The sequence below is a fragment of the Lissotriton helveticus genome, chromosome 5_1, assembly GCF_964261635.1.
Source record: "Lissotriton helveticus chromosome 5_1, aLisHel1.1, whole genome shotgun sequence".
Lineage (NCBI taxonomy): Eukaryota > Metazoa > Chordata > Amphibia > Caudata > Salamandridae > Lissotriton > Lissotriton helveticus.
Window position 1 is genome coordinate 1,647,711,822 of NC_136065.1, and position 17,327 is coordinate 1,647,729,148.

The 17,327-nt window shown below is 41.6% G+C and overlaps 12 non-coding genes across 12 annotated transcripts; 8 read left to right on the forward strand and 4 right to left on the reverse strand.

Moving 5' to 3' along the window:
- Positions 1-6,869: 6,869 nt before the first annotated feature.
- TRNAI-UAU (transfer RNA isoleucine (anticodon UAU)) lies at positions 6,870-6,964 on the reverse strand. The gene is made up of 2 exons: positions 6,927-6,964; positions 6,870-6,905 (listed from the first exon to the last, which is right to left on the reverse strand). It is a non-coding gene; the product is annotated as a tRNA-Ile (tRNA).
- A 292-nt stretch (positions 6,965-7,256) lies between these two features.
- Positions 7,257-7,338, forward strand: TRNAS-GCU (transfer RNA serine (anticodon GCU)). The gene has a single exon. It is a non-coding gene; the product is annotated as a tRNA-Ser (tRNA).
- A 1,116-nt stretch (positions 7,339-8,454) lies between these two features.
- TRNAT-UGU (transfer RNA threonine (anticodon UGU)) lies at positions 8,455-8,526 on the forward strand. Its single transcript has one exon. It is a non-coding gene; the product is annotated as a tRNA-Thr (tRNA).
- Positions 8,527-9,681: 1,155 nt separating this feature from the next.
- Positions 9,682-9,776, reverse strand: TRNAI-UAU (transfer RNA isoleucine (anticodon UAU)). The gene is made up of 2 exons: positions 9,739-9,776; positions 9,682-9,717 (listed from the first exon to the last, which is right to left on the reverse strand). It is a non-coding gene; the product is annotated as a tRNA-Ile (tRNA).
- A 292-nt stretch (positions 9,777-10,068) lies between these two features.
- Positions 10,069-10,150, forward strand: TRNAS-GCU (transfer RNA serine (anticodon GCU)). The gene has a single exon. It is a non-coding gene; the product is annotated as a tRNA-Ser (tRNA).
- Positions 10,151-11,266: 1,116 nt separating this feature from the next.
- TRNAT-UGU (transfer RNA threonine (anticodon UGU)) lies at positions 11,267-11,338 on the forward strand. Its single transcript has one exon. It is a non-coding gene; the product is annotated as a tRNA-Thr (tRNA).
- A 1,169-nt stretch (positions 11,339-12,507) lies between these two features.
- Positions 12,508-12,602, reverse strand: TRNAI-UAU (transfer RNA isoleucine (anticodon UAU)). The gene is made up of 2 exons: positions 12,565-12,602; positions 12,508-12,543 (listed from the first exon to the last, which is right to left on the reverse strand). It is a non-coding gene; the product is annotated as a tRNA-Ile (tRNA).
- Positions 12,603-12,894: 292 nt separating this feature from the next.
- On the forward strand, positions 12,895-12,976 carry TRNAS-GCU (transfer RNA serine (anticodon GCU)). The gene has a single exon. It is a non-coding gene; the product is annotated as a tRNA-Ser (tRNA).
- Positions 12,977-14,092: 1,116 nt separating this feature from the next.
- Positions 14,093-14,164, forward strand: TRNAT-UGU (transfer RNA threonine (anticodon UGU)). Its single transcript has one exon. It is a non-coding gene; the product is annotated as a tRNA-Thr (tRNA).
- A 1,155-nt stretch (positions 14,165-15,319) lies between these two features.
- Positions 15,320-15,414, reverse strand: TRNAI-UAU (transfer RNA isoleucine (anticodon UAU)). Its single transcript has 2 exons — positions 15,377-15,414; positions 15,320-15,355 (listed from the first exon to the last, which is right to left on the reverse strand). It is a non-coding gene; the product is annotated as a tRNA-Ile (tRNA).
- Positions 15,415-15,706: 292 nt separating this feature from the next.
- Positions 15,707-15,788, forward strand: TRNAS-GCU (transfer RNA serine (anticodon GCU)). The gene has a single exon. It is a non-coding gene; the product is annotated as a tRNA-Ser (tRNA).
- A 1,116-nt stretch (positions 15,789-16,904) lies between these two features.
- Positions 16,905-16,976, forward strand: TRNAT-UGU (transfer RNA threonine (anticodon UGU)). The gene has a single exon. It is a non-coding gene; the product is annotated as a tRNA-Thr (tRNA).
- Positions 16,977-17,327: the final 351 nt, after the last annotated feature.

The window sequence follows — 17,327 nt, forward strand, 5'->3', positions numbered from 1 at the left end:
TAACATTGCTTGAATCATTTTTATTCTCTCTATTGTTACTTGTCTTTTTCCTTTTGCAATTCTGTGACCAAGATATTTCACTTCCTGTTTGCAAAACTGTAATTTTGCTGGGGACACTTTGTGTCCTTCTTCTGCAAGGCGATTTAACAGAATTATTGTGTCTGTTACACAATTTTCTCTTGTCTTAGCAGCTATTAACAAATCATCAATATACTGCACCAACGTAGACCTACCTGGTAAGTCTAAATCTTCTAATGATCTTTTTAACAGTTCGTTAAAGATTGAAGGACTTTCTGTATAGCCCTGAGGGATTCTTGTCCATCCAAGGGTCTTACCTTGGAATCTGAAAGCAAAGATTTCATAACTGTCTGGGTGTAGAGGAACAGTAAAGAATGCATTGCAAAGGTCAATGACTGTGTACCATTCAGCATCATATGGAATCTGAAATAGAATTACTGCTGGATTTGGAACCACAGGACAACATGGAATAACAATTTGATTAACCTTTCTCAAATCTTGTACGATCCTAAATGTTCCGTTAGCCTTTTTAACTCCCATAATTGGTGAATTACAAGAGCTACTCTTCATTTCTTCCAATACACCTTGCTTGATTAATTTTTCAATTACAGGTGTAACACCTTCAATTGTCTCTGTTTTCATTTTATATTGTGGAGTGTTTGGAAATTCTATTCCCTGCTTCAATGCAATTTTAACAGGATCTACGTTTTTCATCAAACCCATCTCATTCCCAGTAAAATCCCATATTTCAGATTTCACTGTTTCTTTTAGCTCTTCAGGTAAATCTTTTTCTTCAAATGCAGGAAACAATTTTGTTTCTTCTGCTTCCATCATCATCATTGTCATTCTGTACAAACCATCTTCCTCCATTGTTTGTAATTCAACTCCTTCAGGAGAACAATATATTCTGCAATTCATTTTACATAGGATGTCCCTACCTAATAGATTTACTGGACTACTATTACAAACCACAAATCTGTGTTTGTCTCTGTAATTTCCAATTTCAACTGGTACTGGATCAGTTAAGTCTGTTTTAATTTGCTGATTACTTACTCCGACAACTTGGATGGTATCCCCAGAGAGAGGTAGGTTTTCAATTTCCACTGATCTAACAGTAGAACGGGTAGCACCAGTGTCCACTAGAAAAGTGATGTCTACATCATTAACTTTCCCGTTTACATAAGGACCAGACTGGTCAACCTCAAGAGTGGCTCCAACAACACACTCTTCCTCCTCTCTCGGGCACCGTCAGCAATAATCATCAGAATCACTGTCTTGGCTTTCTGTTAATAAAAATTGTTGTGAAGCATTTTGCATTTGAACCCTTTGCTGCTTTTGCTGTTTTTGTGGTTTTATTACCTGTTCACATCCCTGAAATCCCACGTTTGGATTATATTTTTGAACTCCCCCACAATTCGGAAAAGGTGGTTGTGGCAACTGGTCTTGACGATTATTCACCTGTTGTTGTTGCTGTTGTTGTAATTGTCGCTGAATATTAAATTCATTTAACCCCTGTTGCATCTGTAGCTGTTGCTGCACGTTAACACCATTCTGCATCTGTGGATTCAATAAGGGATTCTTTAAATTTCTAGGAGGATGAGGACACTCGTCCCTCCAATGTCCAATTTCGCCACAATTAAAACAAGGTAATCTTTGTTTCAGCTCTTCTATTTTTGGGCTAAATTTCTTTTGGAAATTATTACCTTTAAACTTTCCTTGTATCTGGTTCGTATTTCCAGTTTGAACAAAATTAGTGTTCTTATTTCCCATGCTGGCAATCTGTTGCTCAGCTACTTTTACCTGTGCCCACATGGCTTTCTCCTTCAGCTTTTTCTGTTTTACTTCTAATTCATCGCTACAATATTTTGCCTTTCTCAGAATATCATCAATAGATAGTGCTTGCCATCCGACAATACTAGTTCTGATCATTTCTCCAATTTCAGGCTTTAGTCCATAAACAAATCTATAGATAAAATGACTCATGTCTTTCTCATCTAATTTTTCATAACCACTGTATTGTTTAAAGATTAACAGTAGTCTTTCATAAAAAGAATGAACTGATTCTTTTGTTTCCTGCTCTGTTCTCTCTATTTTAACCCAATCAACTTCTTTGGGTGGAATTTTGTTTTTCATCCAAACAATTACTTTCTCGTAAAAATCCATTACGAGTGGATTTGGGGCACCTGTTTCTTTGATTCGCTCAGGTTCTGTTTTTGGCCAACTAATAGATATTTTACATTCTGTCCAAAGATCAGATGGAACAACAATGTCAAAAAATCCATCCAAATCAATCCACAGAACTTTTGACACTTTGATAAATCTATCGACTTGCCTGTACCACTCAACAGGTTTCTCTCTTAATTTTGGAAAGTCATTTGTGAATAACAGAATGTCCTGTCTCGACCATGGGACATGAACATATCCTCCACCTGCAACTTCTCTCATTGGAAATTGTTTTGACATTCTTTCTAATCTTTCATCTTCCTTCCTTTTAGTCCATTTCACTCTCCATTTGTTCAGTTCTCCTAGCTTTTTGATATAGACAATTAAATCTTTAATGTGAACTATTCTTCCCATTGAGTTCAAACTCTCAATGTCGCTTTCTGAGAAATCTAATCTGTAATGTTTTGCAAAATTCTTTTGTTTACTCACATCGATTTCAAGTTCTGCAGCTAGATCCTCTAATTGATCATATTTATTTTTCGTTTTCCACTGAATACTTTTGCAAATGAATAGTAGTTCATCATCCCGATAGTAATTTAAACTATCTGGGCCAATTGTTCCAATTATTAATTCTTCAATATTTGCTTTTAATTTGGCCACATCAAGCTTTGGTGTAGTTACCCTGACTTCAGGACTTCCTACATCTGACATAGCACCCATTGGTGTTTTTGGAGATAAATCCTCATTAAAGGTTAAATCAGGCATTCTCGATCTAGAAGTGTTTAATTCAGTCAAGTCTGAATAAAATTTTTCAGCAGGCTTTTGAATTTCTGTATTTAAAGGAATAGTTAATCCAGTTTTGTTTGTATTTCTTTGATCAAATACAGGTTGAACAGGACCTATTGTTACTGGAACTGTGACAGCTTCCATGCCTTTTGTCATTCTTTTAATTAATTCTTCTTTAGACCTTAAGTATTCATTATAATCATCCTCATCAACATTTCTTGTCTCTCTTGTATAATCTTTTGGAGGTTCCCTTGCTCTTGGAGTCATTGAAAAATGTCTACCCTCATTTCGAACATTCTCAAATTCTGGTCTTCTAGGAGTTTCAGTGATTTCACAATTATTTGGATAAAGTTTAGGAGCTTCACTAATTGGAGGTGCACTCGGTGAAGTTTCAGTAGAAACCACCGGAGTAGACCATGATCTAGGAGGTCTCAAAGACTGATTAGGCTGTTTATTTTTAGCAGTTGTATATATTTCTTCCATAATTGCATCCTCAGATTCACTTTCCATAGATTTTCCTGTAGGAGAACCCATTACCATTTCATGAATTAAATACAATCCTTCACTCATGTTTCCCTGTCTCCACATTCGTAATCTATCTTCATGAGTTTCTCTTTTCCATGATGGATTTTTAGAAGGTCTTTTAATTCCACTAGCTTCTCTTTGTAACTGATACATCTCATCTTCCCACTCAACTAAAGCTTCAAATTGAGTTGGTCTCGGTTTAGGAACAAGAGCATTCATTTTCTCTCGTAAGTTTCTTAAAACTCTTACATTAAATGAACCATCATCAGGCCAAGCCAAAACACCATCGTTTTTAGTATAACGTTTCCAACTGTCGAACCATAAGACAGTATGATATCCGTATTCACCTTCCATGTACGCTGCAGGTGTTTTATACTTATGAAGTAGTTTACCACCTCGCGTTTCGATTTTCTTGTCAGGTGAAAATAAATTCTTAAATTTCTGAAATAATGTTGTCTTTTTCTCAACATGTTTAAAATGATAACTCATTTTTAAAAGTTAAATTTAATTCACAAAATCGTTCGTAAAATATTTCCGGGATGTTCCGCAAAACAACCAATCCGTGCGCGAAACACACCAACAAGCCAATGGCAGTTGAGCTACGTCAGTTTCCTGCTCAACCAATAATTTTGGAGATTTTCCTAAGGACCAATCAGCTCACAGGCCGTCAGAGACTCAGGAGCCAATCAGAATACAGCTTGTGACGTAGGTCACCCAATCTCAGCGCGGCTCTGTGACGTACACAGCAGCTGCGGTTTCTCGTTTCTCTCTCCTGGCGCTTACCCCTCCTTCACAAAATCTTTTCACAGCGCCATTTTAAGAACACTTTTCAGTGTAAATTAATTCTTAACAATGACTTATAAAGACAACATCTGTTCGTTTCACTAATTAGGATAGTTTACACACATTCAAGTATCCACACTTCGGAATAGACGGCGCTATTCACACTAAGGATAATATTCAATTGTCAGTAGAGTAACCTTACCCCACCCTTCTAACACGTATAATTATGAACTCGCTTTGCTCTGAACCCACCGCGAAGTGAAAGTTCTAAGAGTTCCACTTGAACATAAAATACAATTCAAACTCGCACTTTTACACGGAAAATTCCCTAAATTCAAACACACACGAAATCCGTACAGGACTCTCACCTGTTTATAGAAATCATGCACCGTTAGCAAAATAACGACGTTATCCGTACAGGGCTCTCACCTGTTTATAGATATGAAACATGTACCCGTACAGGACTCTAACCTGTTTATAGATAATCATGCACCGACGTTAAATTTTACCCTTCACTCAAGCTCGGATATAACTAATACTCTCATCACAGTGAGTTTTATGGAAGGCGCTTTGTCCCTATTCTCATGCTGTTTTGATTTCTTAGAAAATCCTCACTATACAAGATTCAGACCTAGCCCTAAAACTGTGCTGCTCGGCGACAACACTATGGTACACGGCGATACCTCTTGTGATACTCGGCGATATCACTACAAACGAACAGATGGCTTGCGTGACTAATTTCTCGCCACACAATCTATACCGGTATAGCTTACAGATAGGCACGAAAAACGAACTTAACGAGTGTTAAAACATTAATCCTATTTGCATACCATGACGCAATCCTTAGCAACCAACATGTTACCTTGGTTACCGCTTAGCAACCATCAATTTCTGCTACCAGATAATTGATCCAGCGGGCTATAGAAAATATATCATAAACTACGCTACCCAATTTCATAACCTATAAACAAAATTCTAAACTATACATGGACCCATTTATGAACCTGATATATTTTTGGGCCTACTGAATCAGGTGGTCAGAATAAATCTATATACACATTATTTACAAACTATAAACATTTTATACATTTGCAGAAAGAATATTGTCATTAGAATAAAACCCAACCATTTAAACGACCACCATAGGCGACGTGATCTAGCTAAAGGTAACCTATACTTCTAAATAACCAAGACCAGCTTGTTTGTCAAAAGTAAGATTTTAATTTCTAAATTATGGTATATAAGTTGTAAGTTTTATAAATGAAATTTATTAGCAACAAAGCAAGCATGATAGTAAGAATTAAGAAAAACACAGTTTAAGCAATTGAATCAGTTTAAAGAAATTATATAAAGTTTAGCATTTCTAAAACCTATTTCCCTAACTGAGCTAAAATAGATAGAAATTAAAGTAAAGTTCTTTGAGGATTCTTACGTGCTCCACGCAAAGTCCAGCAGCACATCACCCTCATCGGAAAGTCAGAAAGCAGCAGCCAGCCCAACCCTAAGGGCATGACTTTTTATACCTTTCTACGCTAACTAAACTAGCGAAGGAAAATTTTCAGAAATACTCGACGTCCCATTGGCTGAGAGTGACAAGTGACATGTCACCCGATTCTTAAAAAGTTCCACAAAATCATGTCTTACAAAGACCATTGTCTCTTCCACGTGAAGCCAGAGGCTTCCTGCGATTGCAACTTTGTTTTAAGTCATCCTCGCAGCTTCCATAGTCTTTCAGTGCAACTTCCGCGGATGCCAAGTTAAGGACTGACAAAAAGTTCACTTTCGACCTTGGCCATGTCCGACAGAATGATGTCAGCTCATCAGTTTTTGCTTTGTGAATGCAGCTTCAATAAACGTTTTAATTCAGAATGGGCGTCTCGTGACTTTCTGCAGAATTATAGGTCAGCTTTTATTTTGCGGCTCAAATAGCTAGGCCTCAAAAGCAGGCAACTTATGATTTCTAGTATAAAACAAACACAAGAAAAGTATTAATGTAAGAAATAAAGTATATTCTGTATCCACCCCATGGTTTACTAAATAATTAACCCACCCGATTAATCAAAATGTTACCTAGCCATTGCAAACAAATAAAGCAGCGTTTATATTTACCAGTCTCCGTTTTTCTATGAGACCCATATGCACCTAGAATAGTAGAAATGACATCACACAGACAAGGAAAAGCAAAACAAGCACATGCTTATTTTAAATATGCAGCAGTTAGTAATGACAAAAACGAAAACAATAAATTATTTTATTATTTTGCACGAACAAAAAGATGCAACATTTATGCACGTTTATGAGCACACATGTTAGTCCCCCCACGTGTAAAGTTTAATCTAGGTTGTATTAGCACGACATATCACAAATCATTAATAATTTTATTCATGTTATGGAAATGTGACTTTGCGAGTTTAAACAAAATTTTGTTTTCTATCTCGCTCCATCAGGAGCATCGAATAGGATTGTGATATTTGCACCTGGAAGAGTCGGACACGCAGATCCTGAAAAGAAGTAAAAACTCTCTAGCAAGGGCCGTCTTTCCCCTGAGTTTAATCTTTAGTTTTAGTGAAATGGTTTATGAAAAACCAGTAAGCTGCTCCAGGTGAGGCTCGAACTCACAACCTCGGCATGCCTCAATGCAAGTACTGCTGTATAAGTACCGCGCGCTAACCGATTGCGCCACTGGAGCTCACTGTTCTCATACCTCCCCAGTTGAGCCATCTAGAGCTGACCAAGTAGATACTGGCACTGCTCCCTTATTCACTGTGCAAGATCGACTCACATGCTAGCATGTTATCATGACTATTAAAAACTACAGTCCTAATGGAACAGATTTGATAATTCTGCTATATCATGTGCTCTGTCTATTGAACACCACATATATTTGCCAGTTCTGACACAGTCTAGGAGAAACTTATGATTATTTGTAATTAGCACATCGTAAGAATTTCCTAAAAAATGAAACATAGTCACCTAAGGCAGACGAGGGGGCCGAGTGGTTAAGGCGATGGACTGCTAATCCATTGTGATCTGCACGCGTGGGTTCGAATCCCACCTTCGTCGGAACGCCATCAGACACTCTTTTGAAGGCGGGCATGTCTCGTAGTAAAATTACACTCTCTTTCAAGACACAGCCATAATCCACTAGAAGGGCCCAACTGACTATTCCATTTTGGCAATTATGTCAAATTAAGGGAAGTGTTTTGTGCTTAATTGAAATTAGATCTTTCATGAAGTGTCCAGAGGATTGCCTTTCCCTCACTCCTGGCCTTCTAACTAACCCTGGTCGTAGTGGGCGTAGTGGGGCTCCGCGGAGCTACGCGGAGTGGGCGAGAAGCTACGCCCACTCCCGCACTCCACGTAGCCCCACTACGCACCTCCCTCCCGCTCTCCCCTACATACATTATTTAAGCAACTACCCTTAATAAAACAATTTTAAAGCACTTACCGTGTCCGGGGCTCGTCCGGGGCTCCCTCTTGGAATAGCGTCGTCCTGGATACCAATGCGCATGCGCGGGAGGCCGCGCATGCGCATTGGTATCCAGGAAGGGACGCTATTCCAAGAGGGAGCCCCGGAAGAGCCCCGGACATGGTAAGTGCTTTAAAAATTGTTTTATTAAGGTTAGTTGCTTAAATAATGTATGTAGGGGAGGGCGGGAGGGAGGCGGGTGGCGGCCGAATCGGCTACGCACACGGAGTGGGCATAGTGTTGCCGGCTACGCTGTCTACGCAAAATGCGTAGAAGGCAACACTACGCCTACTCCGTGGGCGTAGCCGATTCGGACGCCCAGGGTTACTTCTAACCAGTTTGGATAGATAGACTGATAAGAAAGCAGCTCTTACTCCTAAAGTTTCAGCCATCTCAAGTGTATGACTGTTGACATATGTCTGCCCCACAGAGACAGATCACTTCTAATAAGTGAGTTCTCTATCTGTCACTGATTGTGGACATACTAACTAGAGCTATCAGTATGGTCATAAATGTGAATACTCTTATGTTCTCAAATCAAAATGGAGTTTTTCCTACTTCCAAGAAAAGTGTCTTAAGCATGCTCTTCAATTTGTGCACGCATGTAGACATTCAAATGCAACTGCATTTCCATACAGAGTCTCAAAATCATAGATATCTTCATACCGCAGTAAGAATACATGAAGCGATTTACATACTGCAGGCAGGCTGGCCTTGTAGCTCAGTGGCAGAGCACTGGTCTTGTAAACCAGGGGTCATGAGTTCAAGCCTCATCAGGGCCTTTTTATTTGTGAGTTTCTGTATGTTGTTTCCAAGTCATTCTTTCTAGGAGTCACACCTTGTCTTAAGTTTGCTTATTGACAAGCTTCCCATTCCTGCTTTCATCGTATCAAGAAGACTTCATGAAAACCATTGAACCATAAACTATCGCCTCACCCCTTCCGATCGCCTGATGAACGCCTGACAAACGCCATTCTCACCCCGCCGGGCAAAGCCAAATAAGCCATGCATATTTGAAGTTCCTTTGAAAGTCAGAGCGAGGACTATGACCTCTGTTCCGACTGAGTCTGCATCCACAGAAAGGATGAAATAAGGATCTAGAAATTTCACCACGGAGATGTTAACTTCATCCCCCTTAAAATACTTTTCCTCCCAGATGCCCCGGCTCTTAGTCAAATGAGGTTAATCTTCAAAACCCCACCCCCACTAACCATAAATATCCGACTCTCCTGCTGTCCATTCAAATGATACAAGGTATCTTGTACATAGAGAGAATGTGAGAAAAAGCAGAATCGCTTCATAGATTTGGTGACCTTGGATGGGTGGGCTGGATAAAGAAGTGAACCTGATTTCGGGAAAAGGAGTATCGTGATGGGGATGAGGAAAATAGAACATGGACCACATTCACAAGTTAGAGAAATAAATATATTAGGTTGAATGGTTTTAAAAAGTTAACTTTGAGCATGAATTGTTTTTTTAAACTGCAAAGAATAAAAAAAATCAATGTGGGATTGGAGGCACAATCTGAGCAGAAAGCACCATAAGCTGCTATGGTGCAACTCTTATGTTGACTAGAAACATTAATATGATGACGCTCTTCTTTTGATATGTCTTTCAGTTAAATTTTACTGTAAGTAGCTGATACAGCACTGTTTGCAGCTCCTCAGTATATGGTTATCCCGTGACAACAATGTTTTCATCATATTTATTATTCTACAAATGTATTTTTAAATGCACTGATGTGGTGTTTGCATGCTATGCAAGACGGCACATCATGGAATGTTTATAAGGAGCATCGAATAGGATTGTGATATTTGCACCTGGAAGAGTCGGACACGCAGATCCTGAAAAGAAGTAAAAACTCTCTAGCAAGGGCCGTCTTTCCCCTGAGTTTAATCTTTAGTTTTAGTGAAATGGTTTATGAAAAACCAGTAAGCTGCTCCAGGTGAGGCTCGAACTCACAACCTCGGCATGCCTCAATGCAAGTACTGCTGTATAAGTACCGCGCGCTAACCGATTGAGCCACTGGAGCTCACTGTTCTCATACCTCCCCAGTTGAGCCATCTAGAGCTGACCAAGTAGATACTGGCACTGCTCCCTTATTCACTGTGCAAGATCGACTCACATGCTAGCATGTTATCATGACTATTAAAAACTACAGTCCTAATGGAACAGATTTGATAATTCTGCTATATCATGTGCTCTGTCTATTGAACACCACATATATTTGCCAGTTCTGACACAGTCTAGGAGAAACTTATGATTATTTGTAATTAGCACATCGTAAGAATTTCCTAAAAAATGAAACATAGTCACCTAAGGCAGACGAGGTGGCCGAGTGGTTAAGGCGATGGACTGCTAATCCATTGTGATCTGCACGCGTGGGTTCGAATCCCACCTTCGTCGGAACGCCATCAGACACTCTTTTGAAGGTGGGCATGTCTCGTAGTAAAATTACACTCTCTATCAAGACACAGCCATAATCCACTAGAAGGGCCCAACTGACTATTCCATTTTGGCAATTATGTCAAATTAAGGGAAGTGTTTTGTGCTTAATTGAAATTAGATCTTTCATGAAGTGTCCAGAGGATTGCCTTTCCCTCACTCCTGGCCTTCTAACTAACCCTGGTCGTAGTGGGCGTAGTGGGGCTCCGCGGAGCTACGCGGAGTGGGCGAGAAGCTACGCCCACTCCCGCACTCCGCGTAGCCCCACTACGCACCTCCCTCCCGCTCTCCCCTACATACATTATTTAAGCAACTACCCTTAATAAAACAATTTTAAAGCACTTACCGTGTCCGGGGCTCGTCCGGGGCTCCCTCTTGGAATAGCGTCGTCCTGGATACCAATGCGCATGCGCGGGAGGCCGCGCATGCGCATTGGTATCCAGGAAGGGACGCTATTCCAAGAGGGAGCCCCGGAAGAGCCCCGGACATGGTAAGTGCTTTAAAAATTGTTTTATTAAGGTTAGTTGCTTAAATAATGTATGTAGGGGAGGGCGGGAGGGAGGCGGGTGGCGGCCGAATCGGCTACGCACACGGAGTGGGCGTAGTGTTGCCGGCTACGCTGTCTACGCAAAATGCGTAGAAGGCAACACTACGCCTACTCCGTGGGCGTAGCCGATTCGGACGCCCAGGGTTACTTCTAACCAGTTTGGATAGATAGACTGATAAGAAAGCAGCTCTTACTCCTAAAGTTTCAGCCATCTCAAGTGTATGACTGTTGACATATGTCTGCCCCACAGAGACAGATCACTTCTAATAAGTGAGTTCTCTATCTGTCACTGATTGTGGACATACTAACTAGAGCTATCAGTATGGTCATAAATGTGAATACTCTTATGTTCTCAAATCAAAATGGAGTTTTTCCTACTTCCAAGAAAAGTGTCTTAAGCATGCTCTTCAATTTGTGCACGCATGTAGACATTCAAATGCAACTGCATTTCCATACAGAGTCTCAAAATCATAGATATCTTCATACCGCAGTAAGAATACATGAAGTGATTTACATACTGCAGGCAGGCTGGCCTTGTAGCTCAGTGGCAGAGCACTGGTCTTGTAAACCAGGGGTCATGAGTTCAAGCCTCATCAGGGCCTTTTTATATGTGAGTTTCTGTATGTTGTTTCCAAGTCATTCTTTCTAGGAGTCACACCTTGTCTTAAGTTTGCTTATTGACAAGCTTCCCTTTCCTGCTTTCATCGTATCAAGAAGACTTCATGAAAACCATTGAACCATAAACTATCGCCTCACCCCTTCCGATCGCCTGACGAATGCCTGACAAACGCCATTCTCACCCCGCCGGGCAAGCCCTGCCGGGCAAAGCCAAATAAGCCATGCATATTTGAAGTTCCTTTGAAAGTCAGAGCGAGGACTATGACCTCTGTTCCGACTGAGTCTGCATCCACAGAAAGGATGAAATAAGGATCTAGAAATTTCACCAAGGAGATGTGAACTTCATCCCCCTTAAAATACTTTTCCTCCCAGATGCCCCGGCTCTTAGTCAAATGAGGTTAATCTTCAAAACCCCACCCCCACTAACCATAAATATCCGACTCTCCTGCTGTCCATTCAAATGATACAAGGTATCTTGTACATAGAGAGAATGTGAGAAAAAGCAGAATCGCTTCATAGATTTGGTGACCTTGGATGGGTGGGCTGGATAAAGAAGTGAACCTGATTTCGGGAAAAGGAGTATCGTGATGGGGATGAGGAAAAGAGAACATGGACCACATTCACAAGTTAGAGAAATAAATATATTAGGTTGAATGGTTTTAAAAAGTTAACTTTGAGCATGAATTGTTTTTTTAAACTGCAAAGAATAAAAAAAATCAATGTGGGATTGGAGGCACAATCTGAGCAGAAAGCACCATAAGCTGCTATGGTGCAACTCTTATGTTGACTAGAAACATTAATATGATGATGCTCTTCTTTTGATATGTCTTTCAGTTAAATTTTACTGTAAGTAGCTGATACAGCACTGTTTGCAGCTCCTCAGTATATGGTTATCCCGTGACAACAATGTTTTCATCATATTTATTATTCTACAAATGTATTTTTAAATGCACTGATGTGGTGTTTGCATGCTATGCAAGACGGCACATCATGGAATGTTTATAAGGAGCATCGAATAGGATTGTGATATTTGCACCTGGAAGAGTCGGACACGCAGATCCTGAAAAGAAGTAAAAACTCTCTAGCAAGGGCCGTCTTTCCCCTGAGTTTAATCTTTAGTTTTAGTGAAATGGTTTATGAAAAACCAGTAAGCTGCTCCAGGTGAGGCTCGAACTCACAACCTCGGCATGCCTCAATGCAAGTACTGCTGTATAAGTACCGCGCGCTAACCGATTGCGCCACTGGAGCTCACTGTTTTCATACCTCCCCAGTTGAGTCATCTAGAGCTGACCAAGTAGATACTGGCACTGCTCCCTTATTCACTGTGCAAGATCGACTCACATGCTAGCATGTTATCATGACTATTAAAAACTACAGTCCTAATGGAACAGATTTGATAATTCTGCTATATCATGTGCTCTGTCTATTGAACACCACATATATTTGCCAGTTCTGACACAGTCTAGGAGAAACTTATGATTATTTGTAATTAGCACATCGTAAGAATTTCCTAAAAAATGAAACATAGTCACCTAAGGCAGACGAGGTGGCCGAGTGGTTAAGGCGATGGACTGCTAATCCATTGTGCTCTGCACGCGTGGGTACGAATCCCACCTTCGTCGGAACGCCATCAGACACTCTTTTGAAGGTGGGCATGTCTCGTAGTACAATTACACTCTCTTTCAAGACACAGCCATAATCCACTAGAAGGGCCCAACTGACTATTCCATTTTGGCAATTATGTCAAATTAAGGGAAGTGTTTTGTGCTTAATTGAAATTAGATCTTTCATGAAGTGTCCAGAGGATTGCCTTTCCCTCACTCCTGGCCTTCTAACTAACCCTGGTCGTAGTGGGCGTAGTGGGGCTCCGCGGAGCTACGCGGAGTGGGCGAGAAGCTACGCCCACTCCCGCACTCCGCGTAGCCCCACTACGCACCTCCCTCCCGCTCTCCCCTACATACATTATTTAAGCAACTACCCTTAATAAAACAATTTTAAAGCACTTACCGTGTCCGGGGCTCGTCCGGGGCTCCCTCTTGGAATAGCGTCGTCCTGGATACCAATGCGCATGCGCGGGAGGCCGCGCATGCGCATTGGTATCCAGGAAGGGACGCTATTCCAAGAGGGAGCCCCGGAAGAGCCCCGGACATGGTAAGTGCTTTAAAAATTGTTTTATTAAGGTTAGTTGCTTAAATAATGTATGTAGGGGAGGGCGGGAGGGAGGCGGGTGGCGGCCGAATCGGCTACGCACACGGAGTGGGCGTAGTGTTGCCGGCTACGCTGTCTACGCAAAATGCGTAGAAGGCAACACTACGCCTACTCCGTGGGCGTAGCCGATTCGGACGCCCAGGGTTACTTCTAACCAGTTTGGATAGATAGACTGATAAGAAAGCAGCTCTTACTCCTAAAGTTTCAGCCATCTCAAGTGTATGACTGTTGACATATGTCTGCCCCACAGAGACAGATCACTTCTAATAAGTGAGTTCTCTATCTGTCACTGATTGTGGACATACTAACTAGAGCTATCAGTATGGTCATAAATGTGAATACTCTTATGTTCTCAAATCAAAATGGAGTTTTTCCTACTTCCAAGAAAAGTGTCTTAAGCATGCTCTTCAATTTGTGCACGCATGTAGACATTCAAATGCAACTGCATTTCCATACAGAGTCTCAAAATCATAGATATCTTCATACCGCAGTAAGAATACATGAAGCGATTTACATACTGCAGGCAGGCTGGCCTTGTAGCTCAGTGGCAGAGCACTGGTCTTGTAAACCAGGGGTCATGAGTTCAAGCCTCATCAGGGCCTTTTTATATGTGAGTTTCTGTATGTTGTTTCCAAGTCATTCTTTCTAGGAGTCACACCTTGTCTTAAGTTTGCTTATTGACAAGCTTCCCTTTCCTGCTTTCATCGTATCAAGAAGACTTCATGAAAACCATTGAACCATAAACTATGGCCTCACCCCTTCCGATCGCCTGACGAACGCCTGACAAACGCCATTCTCACCCCGCCGGGCAAAGCCAAATAAGCCATGCATATTTGAAGTTCCTTTGAAAGTCAGAGCGAGGACTATGACCTCTGTTCCGACTGAGTCTGCATCCACAGAAAGGATGAAATAAGGATCTAGAAATTTCACCAAGGAGATGTGAACTTCATCCCCCTTAAAATACTTTTCCTCCCAGATGCCCCGGCTCTTAGTCAAATGAGGTTAATCTTCAAAACCCCACCCCCACTAACCATAAATATCCGACTCTCCTGCTGTCCATTCAAATGATACAAGGTATCTTGTACATAGAGAGAATGTGAGAAAAAGCAGAATCGCTTCATAGATTTGGTGACCTTGGATGGGTGGGCTGGATAAAGAAGTGAACCTGATTTCGGGAAAAGGAGTATCGTGATGGGGATGAGGAAAAGAGAACATGGACCACATTCACAAGTTAGAGAAATAAATATATTAGGTTGAATGGTTTTAAAAAGTTAACTTTGAGCATGAATTGTTTTTTTAAACTGCAAAGAATAAAAAAAATCAATGTGGGATTGGAGGCACAATCTGAGCAGAAAGCACCATAAGCTGCTATGGTGCAACTCTTATGTTGACTAGAAACATTAATATGATGACGCTCTTCTTTTGATATGTCTTTCAGTTAAATTTTACTGTAAGTAGCTGATACAGCACTGTTTGCAGCTCCTCAGTATATGGTTATCCCGTGACAACAATGTTTTCATCATATTTATTATTCTACAAATGTATTTTTAAATGCACTGATGTGGTGTTTGCATGCTATGCAAGACGGCACATCATGGAATGTTTATAAGGAGCATCGAATAGGATTGTGATATTTGCACCTGGAAGAGTCGGACACGCAGATCCTGAAAAGAAGTAAAAACTCTCTAGCAAGGGCCGTCTTTCCCCTGAGTTTAATCTTTAGTTTTAGTGAAATGGTTTATGAAAAACCAGTAAGCTGCTCCAGGTGAGGCTCGAACTCACAACCTCGGCATGCCTCAATGCAAGTACTGCTGTATAAGTACCGCGCGCTAACCGATTGCGCCACTGGAGCTCACTGTTCTCATACCTCCCCAGTTGAGCCATCTAGAGCTGACCAAGTAGATACTGGCATTGCTCCCTTATTCACTGTGCAAGATCGACTCACATGCTAGCATGTTATCATGACTATTAAAAACTACAGTCCTAATGGAACAGATTTGATAATTCTGCTATATCATGTGCTCTGTCTATTGAACACCACATATATTTGCCAGTTCTGACACAGTCTAGGAGAAACTTATGATTATTTGTAATTAGCACATCGTAAGAATTTCCTAAAAAATGAAACATAGTCACCTAAGGCAGACGAGGTGGCCGAGTGGTTAAGGCGATGGACTGCTAATCCATTGTGCTCTGCACGCGTGGGTTCGAATCCCACCTTCGTCGGAACGCCATCAGACACTCTTTTGAAGGTGGGCATGTCTCGTAGTACAATTACACTCTCTTTCAAGACACAGCCATAATCCACTAGAAGGGCCCACCTGACTATTCCATTTTGGCAATTATGTCAAATTAAGGGAAGTGTTTTGTGCTTAATTGAAATTAGATCTTTCATGAAGTGTCCAGAGGATTGCCTTTCCCTCACTCCTGGCCTTCTAACTAACCCTGGTCGTAGTGGGCGTAGTGGGGCTCCGCGGAGCTACGCGGAGTGGGCGAGAAGCTACGCCCACTCCCGCACTCCGTGTAGCCCCACTACGCACCTCCCTCCCGCTCTCCCCTACATACATTATTTAAGCAACTACCCTTAATAAAACAATTTTAAAGCACTTACCGTGTCCGGGGCTCGTCCGGGGCTCCCTCTTGGAATAGCGTCGTCCTGGATACCACTGCGCATGCGCGGGAGGCCGCGCATGCGCATTGGTATCCAGGAAGGGACGCTATTCCAAGAGGGAGCCCCGGAAGAGCCCCGGACATGGTAAGTGCTTTAAAAATTGTTTTATTAAGGTTAGTTGCTTAAATAATGTATGTAGGGGAGGGCGGGAGGGAGGCGGGTGGCGGCCGAATCGGCTACGCACACGGAGTGGGCGTAGTGTTGCCGGCTACGCTGTCTACGCAAAATGCGTAGAAGGCAACACTACGCCTACTCCGTGGGCGTAGCCGATTCGGACGCCCAGGGTTACTTCTAACCAGTTTGGATAGATAGACTGATAAGAAAGCAGCTCTTACTCCTAAAGTTTCAGCCATCTCAAGTGTATGACTGTTGACATATGTCTGCCCCACAGAGACAGATCACTTCTAATAAGTGAGTTCTCTATCTGTCACTGATTGTGGACATACTAACTAGAGCTATCAGTATGGTCATAAATGTGAATACTCTTATGTTCTCAAATCAAAATGGAGTTTTTCCTACTTCCAAGAAAAGTGTCTTAAGCATGCTCTTCAATTTGTGCACGCATGTAGACATTCAAATGCAACTGCATTTCCATACAGAGTCTCAAAATCATAGATATCTTCATACCGCAGTAAGAATACATGAAGCGATTTACATACTGCAGGCAGGCTGGCCTTGTAGCTCAGTGGCAGAGCACTGGTCTTGTAAACCAGGGGTCATGAGTTCAAGCCTCATCAGGGCCTTTTTATATGTGAGTTTCTGTATGTTGTTTCCAAGTCATTCTTTCTAGGAGTCACACCTTGTCTTAAGTTTGCTTATTGACAAGCTTCCCTTTCCTGCTTTCATCGTATCAAGAAGACTTCATGAAAACCATTGAACCATAAATTATCGCCTCACCCCTTCCGATCGCCTGACGAACGCCTGACAAACGCCATTCTCACCCCGCCGGGCAAGCCCTGCCGGGCAAAGCCAAATAAGCCATGCATATTTGAAGTTCCTTTGAAAGTCAGAGCGAGGACTATGACCTCTGTTCCGACTGAGTCTGCATCCACAGAAAGGATGAAATAAGGATCTTGAAATTTCACCAAGGAGAT